The 12,944-nt window shown below is 53.6% G+C and overlaps 1 protein-coding gene across 1 annotated transcript in view; it reads left to right on the top strand.

Moving 5' to 3' along the window:
• Window positions 1–12,944, top strand: part of ZFHX3 (zinc finger homeobox 3) — a 154,429-nt gene that overhangs the window by 82,311 nt on the left and 59,174 nt on the right. The window lies entirely within an intron of this gene.

The raw sequence follows: 12,944 nt of genomic DNA, 5'->3' as shown, positions 1-12,944 counted from the left end.
CTCTGCTCCAGCGGGGCTGAGCGCAGGTTTGACAGGAGGAATTGTGTACGTTTGTTCAGGTTGGTGTCTTAAGCAGTGGAAAATTGTGTGAGCATCTAAAGATACCACCGCATTTGGACAACTCTGACAGACTGATGTGCTCCACTTTCTGTAGATGTTTTGCAGTGTGTCAGGGGATGTCTTGAGTGCCAGTGCAAACCTATCACAGCTTCTTCATTGATTTCTGGTATTTCAGCCACGTTGGGTCGGGAGGAGCTGGCTGAGAGGGGTGGGCAGGAGAAGGGGCGAGTGTTTGCCTGTTTTCTGTGTCTCCTCTTAACAAGGTGGGTGAGGTGAAGGGCTTGGACAAAGCATTTGCTCACACAGAAAGGACTGATAATAGGAAAGGGAGTGCAGCCCCAAATCTAGCAAGAGGAAATGTGCCTTAAAGGGGACCGTTAGGCTGGCCGAAACAGAAATTGTACTTTGTTTAATTGTTTAAAGGGTTAAGAAGTGTTTCATGTTAGGAAAAAGCAAGATCTCCTGAAGACCTCTTTGGAGGGAGGAGGAAGCCTGCCCGAGGCAGCTGGTACGTGTGGTGTCAGGGATGCGATGGTGCTGGAGCTGGTGGGACACAAGCAGAAGCCCTCACAGCCCTCCTCTCTGCTTCGGCCAGGACTTTCCTCCACGGCTGCAGCTGAAATGGCTAAATCCTACAGAACAGCGCTCTGAGGAGCTGGCGTTCCACAATTAATGCGCATAGAGATAAGGAAAGGGATCTTGGCTTAAAGGCGTTGAGAGAGGAGAGCAGCATCCATGGGAGCAGAGTGTGTGTGGGTCTTCGAAACGGCTGCTGAGCGGAGAGCTGGGCTGCACTGCTGTTGTGCACGTTGGTAACAAGGACCTGAAATCCTTGTGAAACACCTGAAAAGTAAAACAGGAGGGTTTTTTTTATTAGGAGTTAAATTCAGTCTCATGGAAAAAAGTGACCGATCTGTGAACTCGGCTGCCCAGCGAAGTCGAGGGCATGCAATCTGCTTTCCCAAAGGTCACGGTGACGGTGAAAGCGTGCTGTGGTGGCCACGCCGTCCCGGAGGGGACAGCAGCTCTCACAGCCGTTCCGCTTCTCTGCTATGCCCCGCTGTAGAAAAACATTCAGATTTCGAAAGGATGTGTTGACCAGTGTTGTATGGTTTGTGGATTTTCTTAAAAGCAAAAGGAACAGAGAGGAGAAACCATCTGTGCCCCTTTGTAATATGCAGTACAATCTTGAAAATCTTTGTTTACTTTAGAAATTTTTGTTTACTTTGTCTTTCACTTTAGAAACTGTATCGTTCCCAGTACGTCTGCCAGGATTATGACATCGCAGGTACCGAGAGTGCAGAGGCTGACTAGCTGAGGGGGAAAAGGATTTGTTGCCCATTTAAACAAATATAAGGGTTTTTTAACTAAATGGCTTGACAAGTCACTGAAAGGAAATCTTGGTTTAAAAATATTTTACTTTTTCAAATGGCTTGAGATAATTTCCTTCCTTTAAGCTTGTTAGTTCTTCAACAAAAACTGGCAGCAAACAAGACAGTAAGAATTTCTTTATCATATTTTATTTCAAAGATCTACAGTACAAGTAAGAATACTCTCTAGAATGCAGAGGGGTGGGGGGAACCTCTGGTCTGTTTTGCACGTTGCTTTGACCTGAGATATTTCATTCCACGTGCTCTCTCAGCCCATAGTTGAGAGGCACCGTGCAGGCACGTGGCGCTCACGGCCACAGGCACACCGCGCTGGCGCGGATTCCCACAGTGCTGGGAGTCGGGTTTGGGTGAGAAGCTGCAGTACCCCTCAGGGTAGAACGGGCGCTCTTGTCTCCCGTTTATCCTGGGCCGTCGGGGTGCCAGAGCACCAACTGGAACGTAAAGGCCAGCGGCTGGGCTGAGGACGTATCCCGAGGGAAGGCGCATCGGGGTGCCAGCAGTGCCCGGGCTGGTGCCTTTGCTCCCGGGGACCCCGGGGACGGTCCTCGCAGCGGGCACGGTCACCCTTGCACAGGGCACAACAATAACTTGTTTCTGGGCTTTGATTTATTCAGAGTAATTTCTCCATGCGTAAAAAGAGCTGCCTTGAACAGGCTGACCCTTCCCTTTTCTCCGTGACATGTAAATTTCCAGCGTTATAAAATGCTGTTGCTGTTCATTGTTTGCCTGGCTGTTGTCATTTTTCTGTCGTTTTGGGTGTCGTGGTGTGTAACGGTGTAACACACCTACCTAGGCCTAAGTTCACTTTTCTGACCTGTTTGGTTTTTCTTGGCTTTGCGCTTCGCTGGTATGTTTGGCTGTTACACTGTCCAGGAGAGCAGCGCGCGCGGCCTCACCACCGCGTCTTCCCAGCACCGCTCCGCCGGCACGGGAGGCGCGATTCCTGCGGCAGGGCTGCACCGGGTTTGCGGCTGGCTCTCTGCATTTCCTCCTCCTGTGTAAAAGGATGGTGTCTCAATGACATCCCCATTACGGTTTTTATTGTTTTTTTCTGAGGGCAAAGTGGACTTTCCTCGCTGGCGGTGACGGGACCGGCTTCCCTGTGTCTCGGGCATCTGGAGCAGAGGTGCTTCTCCGATCTGTGAGCATCTCTGTCCAAGAGCCCAAGGGACACTGATGTTTTTGTGGTTTGCTGCGTTACCAGTGCAGTGGTTTGTTTTAAAGCTGCTGTTACTCCCTGCTAATCATCACTGTGAATCTCTCTCCCCTTCTCATTAATTTTGTTTTGAATTCCGTTTGCCTACAAATACAATGTCAGCTTGTATTTTTTTCCAGAGTCTCCTTTTGCTGTCACTGCTCTTTCTGAGGACTCTTAAAGCATTTCAGTCCTCACAGCTCTTCTGTCTCCTGCAAAACTCCTCCCTGGGAGGGTGGCCCAGCGCTGGGTCGGTGGCCCGGGAGGTTGCAGAGTCCCCATCCCAGGAGCTACTCCAACCTGATGGGCAAGGCCGAGGCGGAGCGCAGGACCTTGCCTAGGGCCCGTCTTCCCTCCCTGGAGGCTGCAGGTGCTCGGGCGGGGCTGGGCTGGCAGGAAGCCATTCCCCCCTTGTGCTGGTCTGTTTTCTTGCTGGCCTGGCCAGCCGGCTGCTGGTTTGCCTGAGCGGTAGTGTGAAACATCCCTCTCCTGGCTCTTTGGGGTGAGCTGCTATGGCCGAGAGAAGGCGGTCATGAGGGATCATGCTGTGAGGGGCCCTGGCTCTCCAGGGACCGCAGGCTCCAGCCAGCCCGCGGGCCAGCCGGGAGCCAAGGCAGGATGCCAGCACGCAGCAGCCACGGTCGCTCCAGCTGCTGCTAGAGACCATTGTGGCTTTGCTGAAAATGCTGGAAGATGCTTTATCGCTTTTCTCTTTCCCTGACTTCATCCAGTTCGTGCCAATTTCCCCATCTCCAGCTTTACGTAAAACGGCTGGCTGCCGTCGCGTGAGGTGGCGCAGCCTCGTGCTGTAGCCTTCCGGTCAGCGGGAGCGCACAGAGCGAGTGCGCGGAGTTGCCGTGTTCCCGCTCCGTCCTGCTTGCACTGCGGCAGAGCACGGTGCGGGGCTGAACGCCGTGCCCGCCGCGGGCGCTCACTCACCACGCGTGCGGGTGTGGAGGAAAAGGCATTGCTGTCCCTGGGCGGCGCGTGGATGTTTGCTTGTGTAGATGCATCTCAATCTGTTGGAAGAGAGTGTCTGATCATACCTTAATTAGTCCTCTAACAATCTACAAAGGTCAGTGCCAATTGCCTGCTCATTTACATTTGTAATTGTGATGGTTCTTGATTGCACATTAGTTGCAGCTCGTCCCCTCCCACCCTGCAGAAGACAGGCGGCAGGCTGAGCAGCGGCCTGGCAGACACAGGGACCTTTGTCTGCTGGTGCCCGCGGCACGGCCTGCGCTGGAACGCGTGTGTCTTTCGTGGAAGAGCTTTAGAAACTGCGCCCCGCTTCCAGTAAGGGGATGGTGAAGTTGTTGGCAGGGAAATTATATGGACATCAGGCATGAAACCCAGTCCTCCTTGAACTGGATAATTAAAGACAATTAAACTTTTCTCCATGCTCTGAGAAGTGTGCTAATTATGCAGGAGACGGGGAAGCAGGCCCAGGCTGGATGTTCGGCTGTTTTGTTGATCAGAAAGAACACGGCTTTCGGGGTGGGGGTTTATTTTCCTCCGTGGGATATTTTTGGACATCTGTTGCTGTAGTGTCTGGGCTACTGCCACTGCAGATGCCAGCTCCTTGCTGCAGAAGCATCTGTATAATGTTACCCATGAGCTAATTGATTTTTAATGATGGCGGTTCAGAGAAGGGAAGAAAAACCCCAAACCCATAATAAACACAGAACGTTCTCAAGATGTAAGGGTGGATGCACTTATGACTCATTAGGTAATGATAGAAATAAGAGCGAAACAACCTGCACCAAGTTTTCGTTCCGGCTTTGAAAGCGTTTCCTTTGAGGCGGCACCGAGCCCCGCAGCCCATTTGGCGAGGCACGCAGCCGTGTGCGGAGCGGCCAGTCTGGAGCGGGGCTGCTGCTTCCTCTGCAGCGCATGGTGCAGGGGGCACGCGCAGGCCCCCGCTCACCTGTCACATCGGTCCTCGCGTCCTATCCGCGTGAGGGGTGGATTTGTTACAGCCCCGCTGCTGAGCCTGCTTCTCCTTAGGCAGGTGCTGTCCATAGTTAAACTGTTTCCTCCCGTACCGGTTTCTCCCGACTCTTCCTATCTTCCATCTCCATCTGCTCTTGAATGGTGTCCGCGTTCCTCATCTGCACCTGAATCCTGGGTGCCCCTGGCCCGCGGGTGCTGCTCCGTGCGGCTGCACAGGTCAGGGTCTGCCGCGCTGCTCAAGGCAGGAGAAGGTTCTGCTTGACCTGCGCAGAGGTCCCGCGGGTGGAAGCGCTTCGTGCTTGGATTCCGCTGGAGAGCCGCGAGATCCAGAAGAGCCAGGCGAGCTGAGGCAAGAGACCACCTGGAGTTTTACAGTGCCCGGGAGTTTCCTTTTGGTCGTCCTCTCGTGTGAGCCCTGCATTTGTTGAGATCTTTGAAGAGGAAGAGCGATTCCAGCAGATGTAAACGCAGGGGACGATGTGCGTGGCCGAGTGGGGAGACGTGGGCTGAGCTGGAGGGGGTCCTGCGCTGCAACACGAGCAGCGGAGCTGGGGCCACCCCACCTCACCCGGGCGGGGAGTGGGGCACAGCAAGGAGATGGCGTGCGCTTTCCGTTCTCCAGTGCGCTTTGCGTACCGCAGTCTGGACGTGATCTGCGAGACTCTTGAGAATGCTTTTGGAAAAACAACAAGAAATGTGGCAAGTGAGCCCAAAACCGTCAGATTTGTTGATCTTTACGTTTGTGCTGGAGGCCATTACAGAGCTTTGTGGGACAAATACGGTCACTTGTGGAGAAGTCATGTAGTATTTAGTGGGAAATGCTCACCGTTTCCCAGTTCTGTGAGTCATCCTATGGACTGTTTTACAGAGCTTTGTATCCTTACTCTGAGAAAGTGCCTAGGAAGGCTAAAAATAAAGCACCATATACTTCTTTGTCCTTGTGGAGATGGGAGTGTTCCCCAAAGACCGGGCTAGGCCAGCCAGAGATACTGCTTGTAGCTTTTGAAGAGTTATTTTGCTGGACGCATACCGCGTGGGGATGCCGCAGTCTCTCCATTGCACCGCAGAGAACCGGTCCCCTGTGGTGGACACGCTGTTTCGGCAATCCTGCGAATCTCTGTCACGTCCTTAGCAGCCGCCATCTTCCAGCACACGCAGCCGCTGTTGGGACACTTCCGTGTGAAGAGTGGGGCAGGCTCTCTGGAAGCCCTCGCCAAATGCAGCCAAGCGCAGTCAAAAGCCCCTTTGTTTGGCAGGAGGGGCTGGAGCAGGTGTCGGCAGGAGGATCGCGTCTTTGCGAGCCCGGCCTTGCTGGAGCATCTCTGCGGCTCGCTCTGCCAGCAAACAGTGAGGGACCGGCCGCTCTCCCTGCTCCAGACGGGTTGATTACAATTATTTAGAAGAATACCTCTGCTGTAGAGCTCTGTTCTGGGAGCCCTTGGCAGCTGCTGGCTCCCTGAGCTCCCCGGGAGGAGTGGATACCCCGTGGCTCCTGCCCCAGGCAGAGGTGAGTGCAGTGCCCGTCCAAGCGTTCCTTGTGTTTCAGGCTTCGACCTTCTGAAGGGCTGCAAACCATAGACTGAAATCAGGCTGTGAGTGTTTAATGAAACCAAGTACGTAAACAGAGCTGAGGTGTAGCTGGGGCGGCTGCCAGAGGAGAAAGCCCCACATTTAAAAATAGCGGTTACCACTCAGCGTGGCTCTGCCTGTGCTGCTTGCAGGCAGCCGGGTGCTCATGCAGTGCTTGCACCTCTGTTCTCACTCTGAGTCACATGAAACACTTTGCTAATGTTCCTTTCTTAAAAGCGGGTTTGTAGCTGCACCGGGGACGCGAAGGAATCGCCGTGGGAGAGAGGTGCTGGTAAATGGGACCGGAAGCAATTCCCATGTGATCGGGAGCAGATCTGTGCCTGAGTGCTCAGGATGTGGTTTGCAGCATGAAGAGGTTTCTCTTAGACAAAAAGTTTGTTTAGCAGAAGAGAGGCTGGATGTCAGCCACGTTTGTCGGTTTAAGTCTGTGGCTTGGAAGTCCCGCAGGATGCGTTATCTTCCTGGAGGCCGAGGCGTTGCTCTCTGAACTCCCCTCTCTCCTGTCCGGGCTCTCCAGTTCCTCCCTGCCCGTGGTGGCCGTGCCCTGGACTTGGGAACTGTGATCGGCCCCTCTGTCAAATGAGGTGAAACAAACGGTGGAGAGAGGGGAAGGGGATCTTCCACAGAAACCTCCTGTGAGGGAGCTGTCCTGTGATTTTCCCCACCTCGAAGAGTGTGCAACCATGCCAGGCATCTCTCATTCGCAATCATCAAGCGTGGAGTAATTATTAACGTAATTTGTTACAACAGGGATGTGCGGCGCTCCTTTGGAGTGGATTTTTCATGATTGCAGGCTCCGTACTTCCCGTGGACCTTTAAGACTGTTGAAATGAAAGTGGGTAGTGCCAAATGATATCTCTCCCTGCTTGGAATAACTCAAATGTATTACGACCTGATGTCCTCCCCTTGGTCTCAACTAAAGGAAGTGTGGTTATTCCTGATGCTGGAGAAACACGCGTGTTGCTCTCCTGCGGCGGACAGAGGTAATGGGGGGTTTCAGAAAGGAGTCATTAGTTTGCTTTGATGAGCCTCTCCCCGCTTTTCCGTGGGACTTAATTGCACACAACAATTAAAACCTTCCCGAAGCAGATCTCTTGTGCAGCGTCTGCGGGAGAGCAGCACACACAGTTTATACAGGAGCGTCCAGCCCCGGCTCCGCTGGCGACGCGCAGTGTGTCCGGCGGGACCGCGTGGCTTAGCGGAGGCCGGGGAAGGGTGGCGTGCAAGCTGCGTGCAGGGGGGTCCGGTGTAGGATTTCCCACCTGGTGCAAGCAGGCGTTCCCAGTGACATTCTCCGTGCCATCTCCCCCACGGCCGGGGAGCTTCCCTGCTCTTGTGCTGCTGCCCGTCACGCTCTACTCCTCCAGACGAGGTTCCTTCCTCTGGTAGTTACAGCTAACCGCCTTCCACATGCTTCCCCTTGCCGTTCCCAGGCTTGCCCTTGACTGGCACATTTAATAGTCTGCCAGCTCAAACGGCAATCTGAGCTCCTGAGTGCAAACACCGAATGCTGCCCAGCTTCGCTAGCTTCTCTCGGGCTTTGTGCCCCTCTCTCGCTCCCCACAGCCCAATATTGCCTTCCCAATACGCTATCCGTAACCCCCCGGCGGCACCGCCCGCTCGGTCTTTGTTCCTGAAGCGTTGCGTGGAAATCCAACCAAGTTGCTGGAGCATGGCTCACCAGAGCGCTCAGTGCGTATGGCCATGGCCGGCCGCAGCAGGTACTTGTGAGGGCGCCCGAAGGCCGTTGGCGCCTCGTCACGTGCACCCCGCTTTCTGCCGGGGGCTCTTTCCTGCAGCTGGGGGTGTGCAGCGGCGGCGTGGTCTGAAGAGGAAATCCATTTCCGTCAGCTCATCCTCAGACATGGGGAGTAAGACAAGCTGTTGTCCTGTTTGGAGACATCCCCCCACGGTGCAATAACGCACGTGAAATAGCAACGGAGAGGAACGCAGCTCTCGGCAATCCGTGCGCTAAGCTGAGTGAGTTGCAGTCCCCCTTCCTGCAGCGTTTCTGATCTCTCTGCCAACTCTCAGATACCCCCACGTGCAGGATTATCGGCCTGTTTTCCAAGGTCTCGTGTCATGTGTGTTTGTTTAGAGCAGGAGGACAGCTTGTTGCTCTCCCCTTTGTTGTTCTGCTGAACCTTGGAATTTTTTCGTTGTTTTGTGGATTGAGTGGCTTAAGGACCTTTTCCCTTTCCCGGCAGTTCCTGGTGGGAGCCGTGGTGTTTCTGCGCTGGGTTTCCTCTGGAGGGCAGGTAGCAAGCTCTCTCCTTTGTGGCTGGACAGAGAGGCAGGTGGAAACTTTTGGTTGTACTCCAGTTTCGCATGGCCTGAATGGTTATCGAAATCCAGGAGATGCTCATCGTGCAGGCGCGGGGCAGGGCTGCTGCCGATGGCTAGCTCCTTTGGAAGGTCTGGGGACACGAGGAGAGCCATGCCTTGAGAAAGTCAGTCCCTTTAGGGGACTTCTGAGTCCGCATAAGGGGACTTTCCTGTCGTATTGTTCTGTAGCATAATTTGTAACCGGTCCCTTCTCGCGCCCTTTCCCCTGCCCAAATTTTGGAGAACGCTGTTCCCATACCAGCAGCATCTTTCTGTCTTTGCGCACGCAGGACTCCACGGGAGTGCTGAGGCCTGGCTTTGCAGAAGGCAGGGATAAAGTTGGGTCCCCTTTAATATCTGGCAGAGGCAGATTTCCTTTGGTTTGGTTTGGTTTGGGGTTTTTGGGGTCGGTTTTGAGTTTAAAGTAAAAAGCAGTTGTGCCCTGGCTCTGTTTTGACCAGCCAGCAGCAAATAGATAATCTCTAAAGGATATGAAAGGTTTAATCATTTTAATTTTGTTTTTATTAAAGTTTATCATGGCTTTTTTCATGTGCCCCTGGTAGAGCTGGGGGGGTGAGGGAGATCTGCACAAAGCCCCAAGCCTTCGCTTAATGAAACCGTAACGGGAGGCGCCGGCAGGAAGGAAGCGGTTGGATGCTGGGCCGGGGACGGCAGACCAAAGGCACGCGGTAATGTCGCTGAAACGTGGCAGGAATCTCGTACACCCCTGTCCGGCTCCGGCAGACGCTTGTCACTGGGGCTCATGGCTTTCATTAAGCAGAAAGAGAGGAAGCGCTGACAGCTGACTTGTTCCAGAATGTTGTTCTTGCTTGGCGGCATCTTGAAGCCCTTTCCACTTAAGGGAAGTAAAGGGGAAAACATCACCAGATGCTGTAGTAAAGCGCTGGGAAGCTCCTGGTCCTTCTCCTGCTCTGCTTTTTTCTCCGCATCAGGACAAACTCCCGAGCCAGGCGTGAGCCAGGCTGTCGGGGCGCAGCGTCTCGCCCAAGCACCAGCAACTGCTGTGCCGTTTGGGACAGAACCGCTATAGCCCCGTCCCCGCGCTTGCACCCCTGGCCCTGAGCGTGGTCACCAGAGACCGCTGCCGCTGCCAGTTGCACCTTCTGCTGCTCTTCCCTTTCGGTCTTTTCTCCTCTCTCCGCTCCAGTTTTAGAGCAGGGAGCCTGTGTGTTTTCTGAGATGGGCAAAGTCCCACTCGCTTCTCGCTGCCAGTGAGAACTCCTGTGCAGATGTCGAATGCAAACAGTAACGGAAGGGTCACTGCAGGAGCCTGTGGAGGATGTAGCTCGGGGTCCAGAAGCAGCTTCTGGGCCTTGGATTAGCAAAGACACTAAGCACACATTAGTTTTGACCTTGAGGTTTTAAACATTTTTGACTTGCAGATTATAAAAATGTCGCTAATTTGTTTCAGCAGTTCTCAGAGATGTTAAAAGATGGGACTTGAAACTCCAGAAATCTGGACAACTTCATGGTTCTAACATTTATCTACAGAAATAAGTTACTTCTAAATTTAGGGTTTCATCCATGGAACAAGAAGAATATCTGCTTACTCTTCAAGGTGGTTGTGAAACTGAATTCCTTGACACTTGCCACATGCTTTTCGATCCTTGGAAGGGAGAGGTGGAGTCCCTTCTCACGGTCTTGCCTTCAGGTCTTCAGAGACAGAAAATTGGCCTTCCAGTGCCAAACCTGCAAGGAGAGGACTCTTGGCCATACCACCTCTTGCTGCGATGAGAGCAGGTTTCTCTCATGACAAGTCCAAAGAGAGAAAGCGAGCATGAGAGAGCTTTTCCAGAGCGTGCACCCTCAGACCCATAGCATCTGCGCGCTGCTGTGCCGACCTGTTTGGAAGGTGAATTGTAGGCTTGTAGCCACTGACCTTGAGGTACAGCGTAGGCTTCGTGGCCCTGTACAAGAGACTCGCTTGTTTAGAACAGCTGATGCAAGTCTGCAGGGTCACGCTCAGCACTGGAAGAGAAGGTCCCGCACCGTTCTTCCCTTCAGGGAGCATCCCTGCACAGCATCCATTCCTTCATGCTTGTTTCTGTCTTTTCCCTGCCCGGATTCTCTCATACTTTGTTCTGCTGCAGGAGCACATGTCTGATGGTCTTTATCCAGCTGGCAGGGCTGGAGCAGGAGAGTGTGTAAATGAAAGGTGCTTTGAGATCTTTGTTCAGAGGAGGCGTTATGAAAATGGGAGGTGTTCTCATCCTGCAGCTCCTTTGTTAGGATTATAGACTTAATTGCAAGAGATACAGAGCGGAGTTTCTGAAATTGATTTTTGTTTTTCTTTAAGAGCCATAGGCAAATGGAGATTGTAGACATTATCAGTGGGCTGATTTGTGAAATAAGGTCTTACAGCAGCTGACGCAGGGCTGAAGGTACCCCTGGCCTGACCCACTCCGGCGTTTTCACTGCCATTACGTGTACTTCGGTGTGCACGTAGGAGAATGTTCTCGTGTGTACTTGCTAGCAGTCCTGCATTTGCCTGTATTTCTCAAATATGCTGACTCCCTTTTCCTTCTGTAAGGCGGTTGATCCTCTGGGGATGGCACTGAAGCCCTCAGAACTGCCTAGGAAGGAGCCACCACACGCATTTAGTTTTCCACTAAACAGTTGGGATTGTTCAGTAATGTGTCCTCCAATGCCAGTGTCATGCTCTAGCTGCTCCGGAATGGAATTTGGGGACCTATAAACAAATCCTAACCCACCTCAAATAAAGGCCTCACCCTTATTCCTGCTGCAATTCAGTTCGTGTCCTTAAGAGAGTTTCTGTTTCTTCCAAACAGTCAGTTTGCCTTTCTGAGATGCACATCTTGATGCCCTTGCCATGTATTTTGGTTTGACCTGAGTGATTTCTTGAGGCTGTGAGTTCCAAAGGTGAATTGGGAGCTATATAAGGAAGCATTATCCATATTTGCTTCAAATTTGCATTGTTTCGATGTTCATTGTCAGTCCTCCAGAGACTGAGGGATGAGAGGAGCAGCACTGGTCCAGCTCTTTGAACCAGCCCTCGTTTGGATGCTCCTGGCAGAGCTGCCTCATTTCTTTTCAGACCAAGCAGCCCATATCTTCTCCTCTTTCTCTGTGTAGATGCATCTTCCTACCCTTTTGTTCATTCCTCTGAGGCCACTTCGTTAAAGGACAGTGTTTAATTTTTTGTCCTATTCCACATGTGTCCTAACGTGTAGTTTCTTTCCCGTGCCGTGTGTCAGACGCAGATTTCCGTCGCTCTGCCTGGAGGGATGTCCTGGCCGTTCCGAAGCTGGCACGGTGCACCCCTATGTCCCCTCCCTGGTCCTGCGCTGGACCCCCAGCCCTTAAATCTCGTTGTTCTGCGGGATGGTGCGTGCAGGGCCCCTGCGCGGCCCCTGTCGCTCCCCCCAGCTCAAAGGGACAGAGCAGGACGGACTGAGCGTGACTCGCGGGCGTTTTGCTCTGCTTTCCTGATTTGCTGGTGTTCGCGCAGGGCAGAGCTGCTGCTCCTTTTCTGGGAACTGCTCTCTCGTTTGGTTACCAATGAAGCTGAAGCATTCTGGCCTTTTCCATCCTCCTTTTTGTTGTTACGCAGGGTGAATTAGGGCTTGCTGTTTAGGATTGTTCTCCAGCCTCCGCTGCTACTTTGCTGCCTCCTTTGTGGCGGGACAATGGCATTAATTTTGGCCTTTGCAGGCAGGCAGCAGCCTGGCAGCGCACAGCGCCTGTCCGTTCCACTTCGCTTGTGCAGCCACCTCTCCTTTCCACATCACCTACTCACTTTTCTCTCCTGTTCTTTTTTTTCCTGCTCCCTTTTGTGTGTGCGTGCCTGTGTCTGCGGTGTGGAGGATTGCTTGGAGTTTGTTTTGTTCCAGGCTGGAAGGGGTCGGAGGTGCCAGCCGGGATGCCGCGTGGAGGGAAGCGGGCCTGTGGGCGACCGGGAGCGAGCGGGCCTGTCCCTGCTGTGCCCCTCTCTGCCGCGCTCCTCCCTGAGCCAGCGCCTCGCCGGCCGTTCTGGTCCGATGAGACTGGGGGCGCGGGAGGTGCGTCGTGCCCCCCTGCTACCCCTTCAGCAGACAGTGCCCCATCCTGGGCCTCAGGCGGTGTTGTGGGGAGGATGGAGAGCTGGTCGCGGGACAGAGGGGTGCTGGCAATGCCTGTAACAACAGGAGCGGGGCCTGAGCCCACGGGGGGCTGGCGCGGACCCAGCGGGTGCAAGGAGAGCAGTGGTGCGGGGCGTGGGGCCCAGGACTGTGGGGCCAGGGACGGTGCCGGCTTCAGACCTTCTCGCAGGAGAGGGCAGCGCAGGTGAAAGGGAAGGAAGGAAAAGAGTTTTCACCAGAACCACCAGGATCATCTGAAAATGGCAGAAATGGGAAAATGTTGAAAGGCAGGAAACATCCGTACGTCAAGGATGTGCTGTCGGAAAGGTG

This window comes from Chlamydotis macqueenii, chromosome 13 (assembly GCF_036417535.1).
Source record: "Chlamydotis macqueenii isolate bChlMac1 chromosome 13, bChlMac1.mat, whole genome shotgun sequence".
Lineage (NCBI taxonomy): Eukaryota > Metazoa > Chordata > Aves > Otidiformes > Otididae > Chlamydotis > Chlamydotis macqueenii.
This window is presented reverse-complemented; position numbering and strand designations above follow the sequence as displayed.